This window comes from Eulemur rufifrons, chromosome 7, assembly GCF_041146395.1.
Source record: "Eulemur rufifrons isolate Redbay chromosome 7, OSU_ERuf_1, whole genome shotgun sequence".
Classification (NCBI taxonomy): domain Eukaryota; kingdom Metazoa; phylum Chordata; class Mammalia; order Primates; family Lemuridae; genus Eulemur; species Eulemur rufifrons.
Window position 1 is genome coordinate 83329264 of NC_090989.1, and position 17554 is coordinate 83346817.

General features: G+C 34.1%; 1 protein-coding gene and 2 non-coding genes across 3 annotated transcripts in view; 2 read left to right on the top strand and 1 right to left on the bottom strand.

Moving 5' to 3' along the window:
* The window catches only part of PIK3CA (phosphatidylinositol-4,5-bisphosphate 3-kinase catalytic subunit alpha), an 84518-nt gene that overhangs the window by 47598 nt on the left and 19366 nt on the right, over positions 1–17554 (bottom strand). The gene's annotated exons all lie outside the window — the stretch shown is intronic.
* Positions 4347–4454, top strand: LOC138388763 (U6 spliceosomal RNA). The gene has a single exon (XR_011234253.1). It is a non-coding gene; the product is annotated as a U6 spliceosomal RNA (small nuclear RNA).
* On the top strand, positions 16224–16349 carry LOC138388988 (small nucleolar RNA SNORA25). The gene has a single exon (XR_011234434.1). It is a non-coding gene; the product is annotated as a small nucleolar RNA SNORA25 (small nucleolar RNA).

Below are 17554 nucleotides of genomic sequence, written 5' to 3' on the forward strand. Positions count from 1 at the left end.
TCATCCCAAGCCATAGTCCCTGATGGTTTGCATTACATAATTAAGCATCAGTTAATACAATGTCATAAAACACAGTTTACAAAGTATTTAACATACAACTAGGATTAGATTAGACACTGAAAACAATCTGGCTCTAGATGTACTGAGTATCTATCACATATCAATTCTCAGGTCCCTGACATTTTTGTCTAGTTATTTATCTACCCTTGCTATTATCTTTTTGCCCCATATCACAATTTCAGCCTATGTCCTTGAACTGATTCCCTTTCTTAGAGGCTATTATTATAATCTCTTAAATTATCTTTCCTCTTATATCATATTAACATATTACTGGTATTCTTACAGATACAAAGCACAGGATGTATAGTACACTGAAATTTTATTTAACTTAAGGTGATCACTTAATGTCTATTCTTACCCTGCCCATTTCAAATGCCAAATTTATTGGCCCAAACAGGTTTTTCCCAGTTCTATTTAACTCAATCAGATAAACCCATAGAGAGCTACTTGCAAAAATGTTCCATTTTCTTCAAATTACACTCTAATGAATATAAGATATGGTATTATTTGTTCAATGAATACTCCCCAACTCTATTTGGGATGTTATGACATTGGATGAAAGACATAAAATACAGTAGAAACTTGACTTAAAAAACACTGCCTTTTCAATGATAAAGGTCAAATAATAACATTATATTCTGATGTAACTGCTTGCCATCTGTCCCATTTTCTGGCAATAACAGAATGCTCTAGTATTACATTAGTAATAATGAAAAACTTCATTGCAAGCAATTACTGAACAACCTTAATAGTGATTTATTATCCTTCACTATTTGATCTCCAGTAAAAGGGCTATTTTACTACAACAAAACCTGAAGTAATGTAGGATGGCTTTTTGGCAAGGAAAGAACACTGATCTCCCAGAAGTGCAATCAGAGAGCTTAATTTCAGCACGTGTCAACCTAGCCAAGATACGAAGAGAAGCAGTTTTACAAATGATAGCAACAATGTGAAGTCACGTACACAGATATTTCTAAAAAAAATCTTTTTAAACAATGCAATATAGGCAAAGTACTTCAGAATTCATTTAATGGTGGGAGAGAAATATGAGCATATATATATACATATATATATATATATATATATATGTATTTTGGAGACAAAGTCTCGCTCTGTCACCAGAGCTAGACTGCCATGGTGTCAACCTAGCTCACAGCAACCTCAAACTCCTGGGCTCCAGCAATCCTCCTGCCTCAGCCTCCTGAGTAGCTGGGAATACAGGTGCGTACCACCATGCCCGGCTGATTCTTTCTATTTTTAGTAGAGATGGGGTCTCACTCTTGCTCAGGCTGGTCTCGAACTCCTGACCTCAAGTGATCCTCCCACGTCGGCCTCCCAGAATGCTAGGATTATAGGATCCAACATGCCCAGCCTAGTATATGGTCTTTATTTTTTCCTTTCAAACATTTACTATTTACTTACACTTGTGGCATAGTACAATGTACCAAGTATCTCAGAAATTATATTATTGTTTCTATATCTTAAAAAAGACAGTGATGAGAATGACAATCAGAAATGGGTGTAACTGTGTAAAACCAGCAACATTAAGTGATCAGTAAGTAGAATGTTGACATTTTTATTCATTGATGATATGTATGTCATTAACCACTCAAGGCATAAAGTTAAATAATAAATGACTTATAATAATTTAATGAGTTAAAGTGCTTCTTTATAAAATCTGTCAACTGATAAAAACTTTTAAACTGGTTATTTAACATAAGTCATTAAGCTATTATCCCAACAACTGTTTCACACATTATGATTCATTAGCTAACTTTTGCTGAAATTAAAATAAAGGCACAGAAGGAGATATAAGAAAGTTTGAAAAGGGGAACTTTAAGAGCTAAAATTCTAAGCCTTCACTAGGGAGTGGTTAAAGAGGTAATTCAAGAAAGGGAATGATTGCAAAGATTAAAGTAAAGAGAGAAGGGAGAGTTCTTAGGTTGGAGAGAGACATTGTGAAGGACATTAACAGAGACTTACATATGTGTGCAACACTGGTAATTTACAGGGATGAGTGTGTGATGAAGTATCCTGATGTGATTTCTGGTACAAAAAGAGCACACTCAAACCTCTATTTCTTAAACTACAAGATTAAGGTTAAAACTGGAATATAAACTTTCAAATAATAATCTCTATTATTTGACAGTTGCCTTATGATCTATGTGATTAGAATTTGATGGTCTCATAGCAATTCTGAGGGATATAAGAAAAAAGACACAGAAAAAATACTTTAAATTATCTCCACTGTCAATATTAGAAGTTAGAAATTTACCTTTTGACAAAAAGCCCTCAATATAATGAAGTATTAAAAAACTAAAATTATGGGTTCTATTTTTATTGCATAATTCACAAAATTACAACCATTGGATTAATAGTTTTTTAAAAAATCTACTTTCACATCTTCTGGAATCAGCTAATTAAAACATGCTTGGTTCCTTTGTTACAACTGGTTTATAATACTAGTGTTCTTACCCATCACCAGTTTACTCACACTAGTATCAGTAGCACTAAGATCCAAATAACAGTGTGTATTTATGACTGCACTTTAGTTTCCACAAAAGCAAAATTCTGAGAACAACATGAGTCATTATCCCCAGGGTAAAAAAAATGTTTCTTTGGTCAGAATATGAAACTTATTACTGATACCAGTAATTTAGCCTAGAAATTCCTTTTCTCAATAAAAGGAACAGAATGTTTCTTTTCTCTATTCACACACTCCAAAACTAACAGAACTGTCCATCTGTCTGCTTTTACTACTCTCCATATCTGGTGTGTGATGACAGAAAAACAACCTTTAATCTAGCTATTTTCAGTATTGCTCTTATTCTTCTGTCCTTTCAGGATGTCATTTTCCCAGGCCAACACACACACACAAGCTCACACTTCTATCCTTCCCTCCCTACTTGAGCATCTATTACAAAATCATTGCAGTATACATAAATAACATTCTAAAAGTGGATATTTACATAATGTTAAATGTAAAAAAGTTCTCAGGTTCACATTTTATATTTTATCTTAAAATATCTACAAAAATTATTTTTTAAAAGTTACAAAGGTAAGGAAATACTGATGCCATAAATGATTTAAAGCTTTCCTTCCCAGATTTCCCCAATTAAAAGTCAAAATAATCTATGATTTTTTTTATGACCTCCTTTAATTGCCTCTTTTGTTGGTACCTCTTACTCTGCTTATTACTCACATGTGGGCATTCTTCATGACATCACCACTTTCTCAATCTCCACAGTTAGAACCTTTAGGGTTTTCAACTCCTCTCTTGCATGATGTCACTTCTGCCCACTAAATCACCCTCAAATTCATCACTTTTTTTTTCAATCTTTCTCTATCACTCTTAGACTCTAAAGAGTTCTCATATGGAGTCTCTAGTTCAATAAGCATTCCCTAAGTAACTGCTATCAATAAGACACTGACAGTTGAAGTGAAGGGATGGGTGATGGAAAAAGAAGAGAAAAATATTCATATGTATGTACAAATGAAGGGGGAAAGGACAGTTACAGCCTTTATTAACCTTACAATCTACAAGACAGAATGCAGTTATTATAGGAGAATGTGTGTGTGTGTGTGTGTACTTGTTTAAGGGAGAGGCACATAATGAATAAAAAGGATTTGACAGGTACAGAATGAGAAGGGCATAGTAGGTTAAGTGTGCAGTATGAACTACAGCAAAAAGCCCTGAAAGTACACAGTATTCAATTTCTTCCCCCCTCATCTCATTATCCATAGCATCACTGAACTGGCTACCTAAAACACATATCTAATTATACCATTATGCAATAAAAATATGGTGAATCCCTAGTATCTTAGAAAACACCTCAGCCTCAAAGCTTCACCGTAACTATGCACTGTTCTTACTCTTTTTTCCCAACATTTCTAGCTCTAATATTACTGGATCAATCTTTTCCCTTTACAGTTTTCTTTGCCTTTGTAAATAGTGTCCATGATATTTCTTTTACCTCTATTTCCATTTGTTGCCAATTCAGTCATACTCATCCTTTAAATTCAGCCCAAATTCTCTAAATTCCTTTCACAGTCTCATTAAACTTGGTTTGTAATTCCAGGTGAACTTGAGAATATTTTATTAAGTTCAAAAACAAAGATCAAGGCAAAACTTGTTGGTATTTCGATTGAGAACACTTTGATTTACACTAATTTAGGGAAAACTGACATTTTTACAAAGTTTTTTTTTTATTCAAGTATGTATTTCCACCTATTTTGCAATGTTCCTCAGTAGTTATTTTTAATCAAAGTATAATTAACAATGAACTGTGCTCGCTTCGGCAGCACATATATTAAAATTGGAACGATACAGAGAAGATTAGCTATGGCCCCTGCGCAAGGATGACACGCAAATTCGTGAAGTGTTCCATATTTAAAAAAAAAAAAAATTAACAATGAACTATATTAAGCATTAAGTCTGATGACTTTTGACAACTTTTTACATCCATGTAACCACCACACAAAACAAGATATATAACATTTCTATTATCCTAGAATATTCTGTCATGCTCTTTTCCAATTAATTTCTCTCTCTGCCCCCAATCACATTTTGGTTTCTGAAAATACATCAGTTTTGTAGATTCTTAACTTCATATAAGTTGAATCACAATGTACACGCTTGTGTTTGGCTTTTTTTGCTTAACATAATTGTTTTTGAGATTCACCCATGTTTTTAATGTATCAGTAGTTAGCTCTTTTTAATCACTAAGTAGTATTCCAAAATATACTATAACTTGCTTATACATTCTCCAGATGTTGAACATATGGGATGTTTCAAGCTTTGGCTATGAAAATTCTTACATCAATTTTTTTTTGGTGGACATATATTATACTTTCATTTTTCTTGGTAAATACTTAGTGAAATGCTGGGTTGTAAAAATGTGCAGAAAAGAGTTAATATTACGATGCTTATCCTTAAAAAAGGCCTGTTTACAAGGCTGGCCCCTGGTTGGTGTCTGGAAACTTGGATCTTGGATTTTGGGAGGATTCCCACCACCCTATCTGATAAGAATGGCTCACTGTGCCTAAACTGTTTATGACAACAATATGGTTTATGGTGAATACTTGCTTTTCTTCTGGGAATCTGGAATTTAGGTTTCTGCTGAGCAGAGGGTGTGATCAGCCCCCAGTAAAAACTCTGGGCACTGAATCTCTAACGAGCTTCCCTGCTTGGCAACATTTCACAGATGTTGTCACAATTCCTTGCAATGGGAATTAAGAGTGTCTTGTGTGACTCCAGGGAAGAGAACTCTTGGAAGCTTGTACCTGGTCTCCCCTGGATTTTGCCCCATTCACCTTTCCCTTTGCTGTAATTAAGTCATAGAGCCATGAGTTCGACATGCTGGGTCCTGTGCAAACCATCAAACCTTGGGGGAGGTCTTGGGGACCTCCAAGCACATAAGGTAAATATTATGTTTAATTTTATAAGAAATAGTTCTCCAAAGTAGTTGTCTGTTCTGCATTCCCACCAGCAATAAATGAGAGCTCCAGTTGCTCTACATCCTCACAAATATTTAGTGGAATCAGTCTTTACTTTAGCTAGTCTAGTGGGTATCTCGTGGGTATCTTTAATATGCATTTACTGATAATTAATGGTGTACAAAACCTTTTTATGTACTTATTGACCATTTGTATATCTTCTGTGAAATGTCTACTTGAGTCTTTTGCCCATTTTTATGTTAGGTAGTTCATTTTTTAAAATGTTGATTTCAGAGGTTCTTTATATATTCTGGATACAAGTTCTTTATCACTTAGAAGTTCTGACAATTTTCCCCCCCATTCTGTGCCATGTCTACTCATTTTCTTAATGCTGTCTTTTGATGAGCAAAAATTACTAATTTTGATTAAGTCCTATTTATGAAATTTTCTTTCATGATTAGTGCTTTTTGTATACTGACAAAGAAATCTTTGCCTTCTTAGTATTAAATAGTTTTAAAAGATTTATGTATGTTCTGCTATGGCTTAAGTTTGTTTCTAGGTTAAGTGATCTTTTTGTTAATTTTGTGAGTGGGTTTTCTCTTCCATTACATTTTATTTTTTTTTTTAGAGACAGGGTCTCACTTTGTCATCCAGGTTGGAGTGCAGTGGCCTAATAATACCTCACTGTAATCTTGAATTCCTGGGCTCAAGCGATCCTCCTGCCTCAGCCTTCCCAGTAGTTGGAATTTAAGGTGCACACCACCACGCCCAGCTCATTTAAAAAAAAATTTTGTAGAGACAAGGTCTGCCTATGTTGCCCCAGGCTGACCTCAAGCAATCCTCCCACCTCTGCCTCCCAAAGTGCTGGGATTATAGACATGAACCACTCACCATGCTTGGCCCATAGTATTTTATGATTGGTTACTGCTCATATGAAGGAAAACTATATCGTTTATATATTAATACCAAGAAGCCACACAGAAAAATATTGATACATTTCACTAAATAAAAGTCAAAGATTCTGGTTTAGCAAACGTACATAAGTCAAATTGAAAGACCACTGGCAAACTGGGAAGGCATTTGCAACACATATGACAAAGGGCTAATTTCTGTCATTTAAAAATAGTTCAGACAAGTCAAAAAGAATTAAACAAGGTTACAAATACATAGTTTGCAGAAAAAGAAACTTAAGTAGCCAATAAACCTAAGAAAATAATGTAAAAATGTGAATAAAAGCAGCGATACATTCCAATTTTTTACCTATTATATTGAAAAAAACTTAAGTTTCATGAAACCCACTGATTGCAAAGATAGTTCTATCATATTGTTGGTGAGAATGTCAACTTTCTGGGAGACAATCTGACAGTGTGATTCAAAATTTAAATGCACATATTCTTAGACTAGGCAATGCCACTACTGGGAATTTATTATATGTGCATATTTGTAAAAATTCACCAAAAAGTAGGCTAAAGAATATTCATTGCAACAATATTCATGAAAGCAAAAACTAGAAACAAGCAAAATATTCATCAGTAGGGGAATGATTACATAAATTAAAATAAGGCATTTTATGGAATACTATTAATACATAGCTATTCATGAGTGATATAGATTTATATATATTGATATGAAGAGAATTCCAAGATATAGTAAGTTAGCGGGGGAGGAGTTGCAGAACAGTGTGTTTATAAAAGGGGGAAAATAGACTTTTGATTTCAAAATATCAGAGTAGAGACCTTTGTGCTACTAATCATTCCTAAATAAGGAGAATGAGAAAAAGAAAAACACCTCCTTCAATGAGGGTGGAAAACTGTAACACTAAACCATAATATATAAAGGTATGGAAAAAAAAAAAAGAATAAAAGATGACTCAGCAGAGGTGAAGAACATTAAAGTGCCTAAAATAAGAAGCAAGCCAATTGTCGTGAAACTCCAAAAGGTTCAGGACTAGGAGATTCCTGGAACTATTAGAATTCCAGGTCTCCACCTGGACTTACTATAATCACTGATTTCCAAATCCTGCAGAAATCAGAAGGCATAGTTTCTGGAAAAACTAAATGCAAGAGGCTCTGGAAGTCAATAGACACAGAAGTAGACATGGGTAAAGCTGTGAGTATAACCAGATTATGTGAAAATCTAATGAGACCCAAATCCCCTTTCTTCAGTTTAGTTCTAGAATATAAGCAGCCCCACAGAGGTGACTGTAGATTTTCTCCAGAAAAGGATCCAAAACTGACTAACCTAGAGAAGGACCGTGAAATAGGGATTTCACCAACAGACAAGAGCTCTGACTTCAAATCCAGAGCTTTCAATCAGCATTTAAATATGAATGACAATCAAGGATCTTCATATATTTAAGGAAAGTTTCCAATATTAAAGACTGAAACCAAAACAAAACAGAAGTGCTGAGAAACAGAGACAACGATGGGACAGAGGAAAATGTCAAAGAAACTGTAATTAAAATATTCTAAGGCCGGGCACGGTGGCTCACGCCTGTAATCCTAGCACTCTGGGAGGCCGAGGTGGGCGGATCGTTTGAGCTCAGGAGTTCGAGACCAGCCTGAGCAAGAGCGAGACCCCATCTCTACTAAAAATAGAAAGAAATTATATGGACAGCTAAAAATATATATAGAAAAAATTAGCCGGGCATGGTGGCACATGCCTGTAGTCCCAGCTACTCGGGAGGCTGAGACAGGAGGATCGCTTGAGCTCAGGAGTTTGAGGTTGCTGTGAGCTAGGCTGACGCCACGGCACTCACTCTAGCCTGGGCAACAGAGTGAGACTCTGTCTCAAAAAAAAAAAAAAAAAAAAAAAAGAAATGAAGATAATAATCACTTCCATCCAGAGAGAGAGAAAAAAATACAAAAGTAAAAGATAAGAAACCAGAATGGCACTGGACCATCAAACAGCAAAATTGAAAGCCAGAAGATACCAGAGCAATATTTAAAGATTCTGAGTAAAAATGGTTTTCAACCTAAAATTCTATACTCACTTAAAATATCAGATAATTGTAGGAGTAGAATAGGACATATTCTGGTATGTAAAATATCAAGAAATTTACCTTCCAGTTATCTCTCTTTAAGAAGCCACTAGAAGATATGCTCCTGCAAAATAAGTGAGTAAAACATGAAGGCATGGAACATAGGGATCAAGGCTTCAACATAGGAAGCAGGTGTAGGGAATTTCCAGGATGAGAGCAAAGGGAAGTCTTAAGACAACAGCTGTGAAACAGACCTAGAGAGCAATCAAGATTACATCAGAAAGACCGAAGGTCCTAAGAAGACTATTGTAGGAAAATAACCAATTATCATAGGTGAGAGTTACTACAAAGATGGATTAAAGCCTGTGGGAAGACTAATTCAGATGCAATGGTAACTAATCAAATTTTTAAGATGACGCGATTATTTAATTAAAAAACAACAAAGTTTTAACAGAAAAAACAACCTCATGCAGTATTTGCTTCATTACTATATGGTCACTGAAAAATGAACACACTAAATGTACATTTAACCAGTAATGAGTTAATATATCAGGATGATGAGAATAAGGCAAAGGAAGGTACAAGAGAGTTAACATTATAAGAAAAACTTAATAGATGATGTCAAATATTGGGGGAACAAGAAAGAGCAATACACCACATCATTATAAGGTGGTAAGTATCAGAAGAAGAAGTTAAAATACTTGAAAGTGAGTTTCCTGCAGCTTGACTTGACATGGGACAAGACAGTTGGGGGAAGGTGGTGGGAGAAAGGTATGGTAATGAACAGCTGGCTGTTTTTATTAACCCTTCTACCTTAATTTAAAACTACATATATGAGGAATATATTTAACGAAGGAAGTGAGAGATATTTATAGGGAGAACTATGAAACACTGAGAAAAGAAATTGTGGATGATGTGCACAGATGGAATCCCTACCATGTTCATGGATTGGGAGAATCAGTATTGTTAAAATGTCCATTCTACCTAAAGTGATCTACAGAATTAATGCAATCCCTATCAAAATTCCACCATCATTCTTTACAGATTTAGAAAAATAATTCTACGGTTCGTCTGGAACCAGAAAAGAGCCTAAATAGCCAAAGCAATCTTAAGCAAAAGGAACAAATCTGGAGGCATCACATTACCAAACTTCAAGCTATACTACAAGGCTATAGTAACTCAAACAGCATGGTACTGGCACAAGAACAAAGATATAGACCCTTGGAATAGGACAGAGATCCCAGATATAAAACCATCCTCATATTGTCATCTAATCTTCAACAAAACAGACAAAAGTATACATTGGGGAAAAGAATCTCTATTCAATAAGTGGTGCTAGGAAAACTGGATATCCACATGCAGAAGATTGAAACTGGATCCCCACCGCTCACCTCTCACAAAAATCAACTCATGTGGGATTAACAGACTTAAACCTAAGGCATGAAACCTTAGGAATTCTGGAAGAAAATGTGGGGAAGACTCTTTTAGACACTGGCCTAGGTAAAGAATTTATGAAGACCCCCAAAGCAATCACAGCAGCAACAAAAATAAACAAATGGGACCTGATCAAATTAAAAAGCTTCTGCACAGCCAAGGAAACTGTCCTTAGCGTGAACAGACAACCTAGAGAATGGGAGAAAATATTTGCTTTCTACATATCTGATAAAGGGTTGATAATAAGAATCTATACAGAACTTAAGAAAATCAAAAAGAAAAAAATCAAACAACACCATCAATAAATGGGCAAAGGACATGAAAGAAGACAAATGGCCAGCAAACATATAAAAAAGTGCCAACATCTCTAATCATTAGGGAAATGCAAATCAAAACTACAATGAAATATTACCTAACTCTAGTGAGAATGGCCTCTATCAAAAAGTCCCAAAATATCAAACACTGGTGTGGATGTGGAGAGACTGGAACACTCTTACACTGCTGGTGGAACTGCCAATTAGTACAATCCCTGTGGAAAGTAATTTGGAGATACCTCAAAGAGCTAAAAATAGAAATACCATTTGATCCAGCAATCCCACTACTAGGCATCTATCCAAAGGAAAAAAAGACATTCTATAATAAAGACATCTGCACTCGAATGTTTACAGCAGCACAATTTACGATTGCAAAGATGTGGAAACAACCCAAATGCCCATCAATACTGAGTGGACTAATAAAATGTGGTATATGTATACCATGGAATACTACTCAACTACAAAAAACAATGGTGATCTAGCACCTCTTATATTATCCTGGATAGAGACTGAGCCCATCCTTCAAAGTGAGGTATCACAAGGATGGAAAAACATGCACCACATGTACTCGCCATCAAACTGGTACTAACTGATCAACACTAACTAAGGTGCTCATATAGTAGTAATACTCACTGGGTGCCAGTCAGGTGGGGTGGGGGATGGGAGCTAGAGGGGGTCGGGGAGGGTAAATCCACAGCTAATGGAAAGGGAGCATACTGTATGGTGGAAGGACATGCTTGTAGCCCTGGCTTGAGTGAGGCACATGCATTTCATGCAACCAAAATGTTTGTACCCCCACAGTATCCTGAATTAAAAAAAATAAAATAAAAGTAAGTCTTGAGAAGAAAAAAAACTACATATATGTATTTATTTGTTTCAGCTTTATTTGAGGTACAATATAAAGTGCAGTTCCATGAGTCTTGGTAAATGTATACAGTTGTGAAAATCACCACTTACCATCAAAGTTTTAAAACACTTCCATTACCCATCCCTAAAAGTTTGCCCCCTTTGCAGTCAATCCCTAATCTTACACCAGGTAAGTTACTACTAGGTAAGCACTTATGTTTAGGTCTAGGATCCATTTTGAATAAATTTTTGGGTTTGCTGTGAAGACATTAAGCATCTTTTAAAAAATTTCTCCATATGGATATCCAGTTATTCTAGCATCATTTTTTGAAAAGACTATTCTTTCTCCATTGAATTACCTTGGCACCTTTCCCAAAAATCAATTGCCACATAAATAATACCTAACCTATGAGTTCTTATTAGCAAATAAGATAACATAATACACAAAGCAAAAATGTTCAATAAAAATTATGTTATATTTCATTAATATCATGGGGAAAAGATATATGGGATGTACCAATTGTCCAAAAGAAGAAATTAATTAGAAAAAATAAATTACCATGTTATATTATTCTATTTCTAGACTTTCAAATCTCTTCCATTCATCTATGTCTATCCTTATGCTAATTCTGTACTATTTTGATTACTGTAGCTTTATAGCAAGTAAAAATCCGGTACTTGTAGGTCCTCAGATTTTGTAGGTTTTTTTTTTTGGCTTTATGTTTTTGTACTTCCATATAAATTTTGGAACCAGCCTGTCAATGTCTATGAAAAAAATTGACAAGATTTTGATTGATTTCAACATGGATTTTGGGGAGGAGAAAAAATACCCCCACCCCCAAAAAGTATAAAAAAAGAAAAAAAAAAAAGATTTTGATTGAGACTGCATTGATTCTATAGATCAATTTCATGAGAACTGCCATCCTAACAATATTCTTCCAATTCACGAACATGGTGTACCTCTCAATTAATTTAGGTCTTCTTTAACTTCTGTCAGCAATATTTTGTAGTTTTCAGTGTATAGATTTTGCGTATCTTTTGTTAAATTTATTCATAAGTATTTAATTATGCAATGCTATTATGAATAGTTTTGCTTTTTAATTTCATTTTTGGATTGCTCATTGCTAGTATATAGAAATATAATTAATTCTTGTTTATTATCTTTTACCCTACAGCCTTGCTAAATTCACTTGTTCTAGATTTTTTGTTTTTTATTTTTTGTAGATCCTTTAGAGCTTTCTATATACATGCCATCTGTTTAGTTTTACCTCTTTTCCATTCTGTATGTCCTTTAATTTCTTGCCTTACTGCACTAGCTAGGACCTCCAGTATAACGTTGAATAAAAGCAGTAAGAGCAAACATCCTTGCCTTGTTCTTGATCTTAAGTGGAAAACCACAAAATCATTCACCATAAAGTATGTTAGTTGTTTTTTAACAGACGTATCAGGTTGAGGAAGTTGCCTTCAATTCCCAGCATGCTAACAGTTTTATTATGAATTTGTATTGAATTTTGTCAAATATTTTTTTCTGCATCTACTGCAATGATCATATGGTTTTCCAACTTTACCTCATTAGTATGGTGTATTACACTGAATTTATTTTTCCAAGTTAAACAAGCCTTGTGTTGCTGGGATAAATCCCACTTCACTATATCATCCTGTTTTATATTGTTCTTTTTTATATAATATTGCTAGATTAAACATGCCAATAGTTTGATAGAGATTTTGTGTCTGTGTTTATGAGGAATATTGGCTTCTAGTTTTCTAGTTTTGACATGCCTTTGTTTTAGCTTTGGTATCTGGTAATATTGGCCTCATAAAATGGATTGTGATGTTCTTCCTCTTGTATTTTCTGAGAATTTGGATAGGACTTGTATTTTTCTTTCTTCCTTCAATATTTGACAGAGGCCAGGTGCGGTGGCTCACGCCTGTAATCCTAGTACTCTGGGAGGCCCAGGCGGGAGGATCGCATGAGGTCACGAGTTCGAGACCAGCCTGAGCAAGAGTGAGACCCCATCTCTACTAAAAAAATAGAAAGAAATTATATGGACAGCTAAAAATATACATAGAAAAAAAAATTAGCCAGGCATGGTGGCGCATACCTATAGTCCCAGCTACTCGGGAGGCTGAGGCAGGAGGATGGCTTGAGCCCAGGAGTTTGAGGTTGCTGTGAGCTAGGCTGATGCCATGGCACTCTAGTCTGGGCAACAGAGCGAGACTCTGTCTCAAAAAAAAAAAAAAATATATGTGTGTATGTGTATGTATATATATATATATATATATTTGACAGAATTACTATGTTATTGGGGCCTGGATTTTCTTTGTTGGAGGTTTTTAACTACTAATTCAATTTCTTTACATAAATCTATTTAGATTTTCTATTTCTTCTGGAGTCAGTTTCAGTAATTTGTATCTTTCAAGGAATTTGTCCATTTCATTTAAGTTGTCAAACTGGTTGTTGTAAAATTGTTCATAATATTCCTTTATTATCTTTTTAGTATCTATAGTATCTCTAATTAATATCCATTCTTTCATTCTTAATATTGTTAATTTATATCTCTTTTTCTTGATCATTCTAGCTAAAGGTTTATCAATTTTATTGAACTTTTTAAAGCACCAGCTCTTAGTTTCCTTGATTTCTGTTCTGATTTTTATTATTTCTTTTCTTCCACTTACTTTGGGTATAATTTACTTTTCATTTTCTAGCTGCTGCTGCTGCTTTTTTTAAATTGAGACAGTGTCTTCCTATGTGGCCCAGGCTAGAGGACCATGGCATGATCATAGCTCACCGTAACCTCAAATTCCTGGGATCAAGTGATCCCCCTGGCTCAAGTTCCCAAGTAGCTGGGATGACAGGCATGCGTTACCATGCCTGGCTAATTTTTAATTTTTTTGTACAGATGGGTTTCGCTATGTTGCCCAGACTGGTCTCGAAGTACTGGCCTTCCACGGTGCTAGGATTATAGGCCTGAGCCACTGTACCGGCCCTTTTCTAGCTTCTTAAGGCCAGCAGCTTAGATAACTGAGTTTAGATCTTTCTTCTTTTCTAACATAAGCATTTAAAGCTATACATTTCTTAGTACTGCTTTAGCTACATACCAGATATTTCTATATGTTCTGTTTTCATTTTCATTCAGTTCAAAATATTGTTTAATTTCCCCAATGAATTTTTTTAACCTATGGGTTACTTAGAAATGTGTTGTTTAATTTCCACATATTTGGGAGTTTTCCTTATTTTTTTCCATTGTTGAGTTTTAATTTAATTCCTTTAACATACTGCTTAATTTCAATACTTTCATATTTATTAACACATTTATTTTTGTCGGTCAGATATTGTTCGCCCTGATCAATGTTTCAAATGCACTGTAAGAAGAATGTGTATTCGACTGTTGTTGGGTAGAGTATTCTATAGGTGTCAATTAGGTTGAGTTGGTTGATTGCCTTATTCCAGTCTTCTGTATCTTGTTTTTCTGTCTACTTATTCTATCAACTGTTGAGAGAAGAGTACTGAAATCTCCAACTCTAGATGCTGAATTGCCTATTTCTTTCAATTCTGTCAGTCAGGTTTTGCTTTATGTATTTTGTGCCTCTTAAGTGCATATACGTTTAGAATTTTTATATTTTCCTGCTGTATATGTTCCTTTATAATTTTGAAATGTCCCTCTTTATCTCTAACAATACTCCTTGTCTTAAAATCTATTTTGGCTGTTGTTAATATAGCTACTCCAGTATCTGACACTTGTTTACTGAGCAGGGGACTCACCCCACCTCCTAACACTGTCATTACTTGAAGATGCATTTACTTTGATGATGAAAGTTAAATAAAAATTTAAAAGGGAAGTATAATCATAAAATCAGAAGATATTTAAAATAAGAAAATGTTGGTTATAATTCTATGCTAATAAAATTAAAAATCTGGGTTAAAAAGTAGATATAAACATATATTCCCATATCTCCTCCCATTTTTTTCCTCCAGAATTCATCATCCCCTAGAATTATTAGCATTAGAGAGTAAATGGGCAGTCAGGAGAGATAGAAATGGATACAGAAAGTAAAATTTGCAAATAATAATTTGTCTCTTCCTTTCTTATTATACTTTCTCTTTCTGTTACCTAACTGTACTAGTATTATATTACCAACCAAAAAAAAAGGTATAAGAAAAAAAGGCTACTGATTGTTCCTTGAATTATTCATAATATGACTAAGAAATGTGAGTCTTTCATTATTAAGGCTGATTGAAGCTTCTGGTTTGGGACAACTATTATTTAATATGTCAAGGAATAGTTTTCTATTCCTATATCACTAAGGTCTTGTGTGTATGTGTGTGAAAGAGGGAAAGAGTATGCCTGCTATAGATTTTTCAATATTAAAATGATCCTTATATTTCTTGAATGCCATTTGTGTGTGTGTGTGTGTGTGTTCATGTGAACATGTGTTTTTAACAAAATACTGTATCTGTTAGCGAATATTTTATTGAAGATAACTAACATTTTATGTGGGACTGGTTTGTAGTTTTCTTTTTATATGTGTGTAACATCCATCAGCTTCTAAAACAGTGTAAGAAGTTTTATAATAGTTTTTAATATGTTGAATGTTTGAAAGAGATGTAATGAGAAGAGGCTAGGTTTAATAAGTATTAAAGCCTCAGTTTAAAAAATGGAATAATATGGGCCCATTCAGATCCAGGGAACAGAACTGAGTTCGGAAATAAATCTAAGTAGATGCTGTAGTTCTATACAGGGAAAAACTCCAAAAACTCTAATTGGGGTAACAAGAGAGACCATTTAATAGATGGTCTTGGTAGAATTGACCAGCCACATGGAAGAAAAAAATGTTGAATTTTTTACTGCTTTAAGATAAAACGAAGAAAACTTTTAAAATGCTCCTAACACAAAAGATTGAAGAAATGGAAAAACAGTACCATGTTCTTGGATAGGAAGACATCAATTCATAAAGACATATATTCTCCCTCAGATAATCTATACATTTGATGAAATCCCAATAAAATACCAATAGGATTTGTGTGTATGTTTGTGCAGAATGCTGACTCTAATGTTAAAAAATAATTGCAGGAAATCAGAAAAATTAGGAAAGAGGAGAAAGCAGGGGGAAAGAAGGGTCTAGCCTTACCAGATATTAAAACATATTATAATAGTTCATTTTAAAGAGGGCTCATGGGGCTGTGAAACCAAAAGCTCTTAATATTATGACCAAAGACTGAAGTTCTCTATAGGATGCCATAACACTCAATAGTGTTATTTACCTGAGGAAACATAAGACTCAGCCACTCATAATTATAACATAATAATCCATGATTGTTGACATGGGAAAGTAAATAAATGTCTCAAAGAATAAACAATGTCTCTCTTCTTTAGAAAAAAATTACAAAACTATAACAATTACAATGGTAAGATATAGCTCATGAAGAGTCAGATCAATACAATAGAAAATTCAAAAATAGACACAGAATATATTATATGATAAAGGTATCATTTCAAATCAATAGGGAAAAGACCATTTGGGACTAGAAAGAAAAAAATAAGGGTGGGTTTTTAATTTATACCTTATATTAAGATAAATCCTACTTAGAATAACACACACAATGTAAAAATAAAATAATAAAAGTACTATAAGAAAACATGAAATAAGAAAACATGAAATAATTCTTTTTAATATGTATGAGGAAGTTTTTTCTAAGTGAAATTTTAAAAAAAGATTGATAAATGCAACTACATAACAAAGAAAAATTCCTGTATGTAGAGGGAAAATCCCATAGGCAAAGGCAAAAGATAAACTAGGAAAAACTATGTTGCTCACATAACCGAAAAAGGGAGAAATCTCTACTACATAAAAAGAAACTTAACAAAAAATGGGCAAAAGGTATCAATTAAGAGCTCATAGAGAAAGTAAGGCAAATGGCCAATAGAAGTACTTATCTTTGCCCATAATAAAAATGCAAATTTAATGATATAACATTTCACCTATTAGGTTTGCAAAATTAAAAATAACTGCTAGAACGCAGAGCCAAAATATACACATAATGAAAACAAGTAGGAAAAAGGTATATAACAAATCAAAGAGGTCCAACAACCAATACTTCATTATTCCAGAAGTTCTGAAATAAGAGAAAAATGGAAGAAAAAAAATTTAAAAAAAAATAAAAGAAAATCATTTGTGAGCTGGAAAGACTTACATGTTCAGATTAAAAGGGACCACTGAGAAGAATAAATGTAATGAAAAAAAACTATAACTAAACAATAAAAGGTAAGAGCCTAAAAGCTTTCAGAGGGAAGAAAACAGATAATTTGCAAAGGAACAATTGTCTGTCTGACAACACTGTTCTCAATAATAACAAAAGAAGTAAAAAACTGTGCAGTAATTAAAGGCTGTTGGAAAATTTTTGACCAGGAATTCTATAGCCAATACACTATGTGTAAAGAAAAAATAAAGGTATTTCCAGACAATTAGGTTCTCAAAGTTTTAA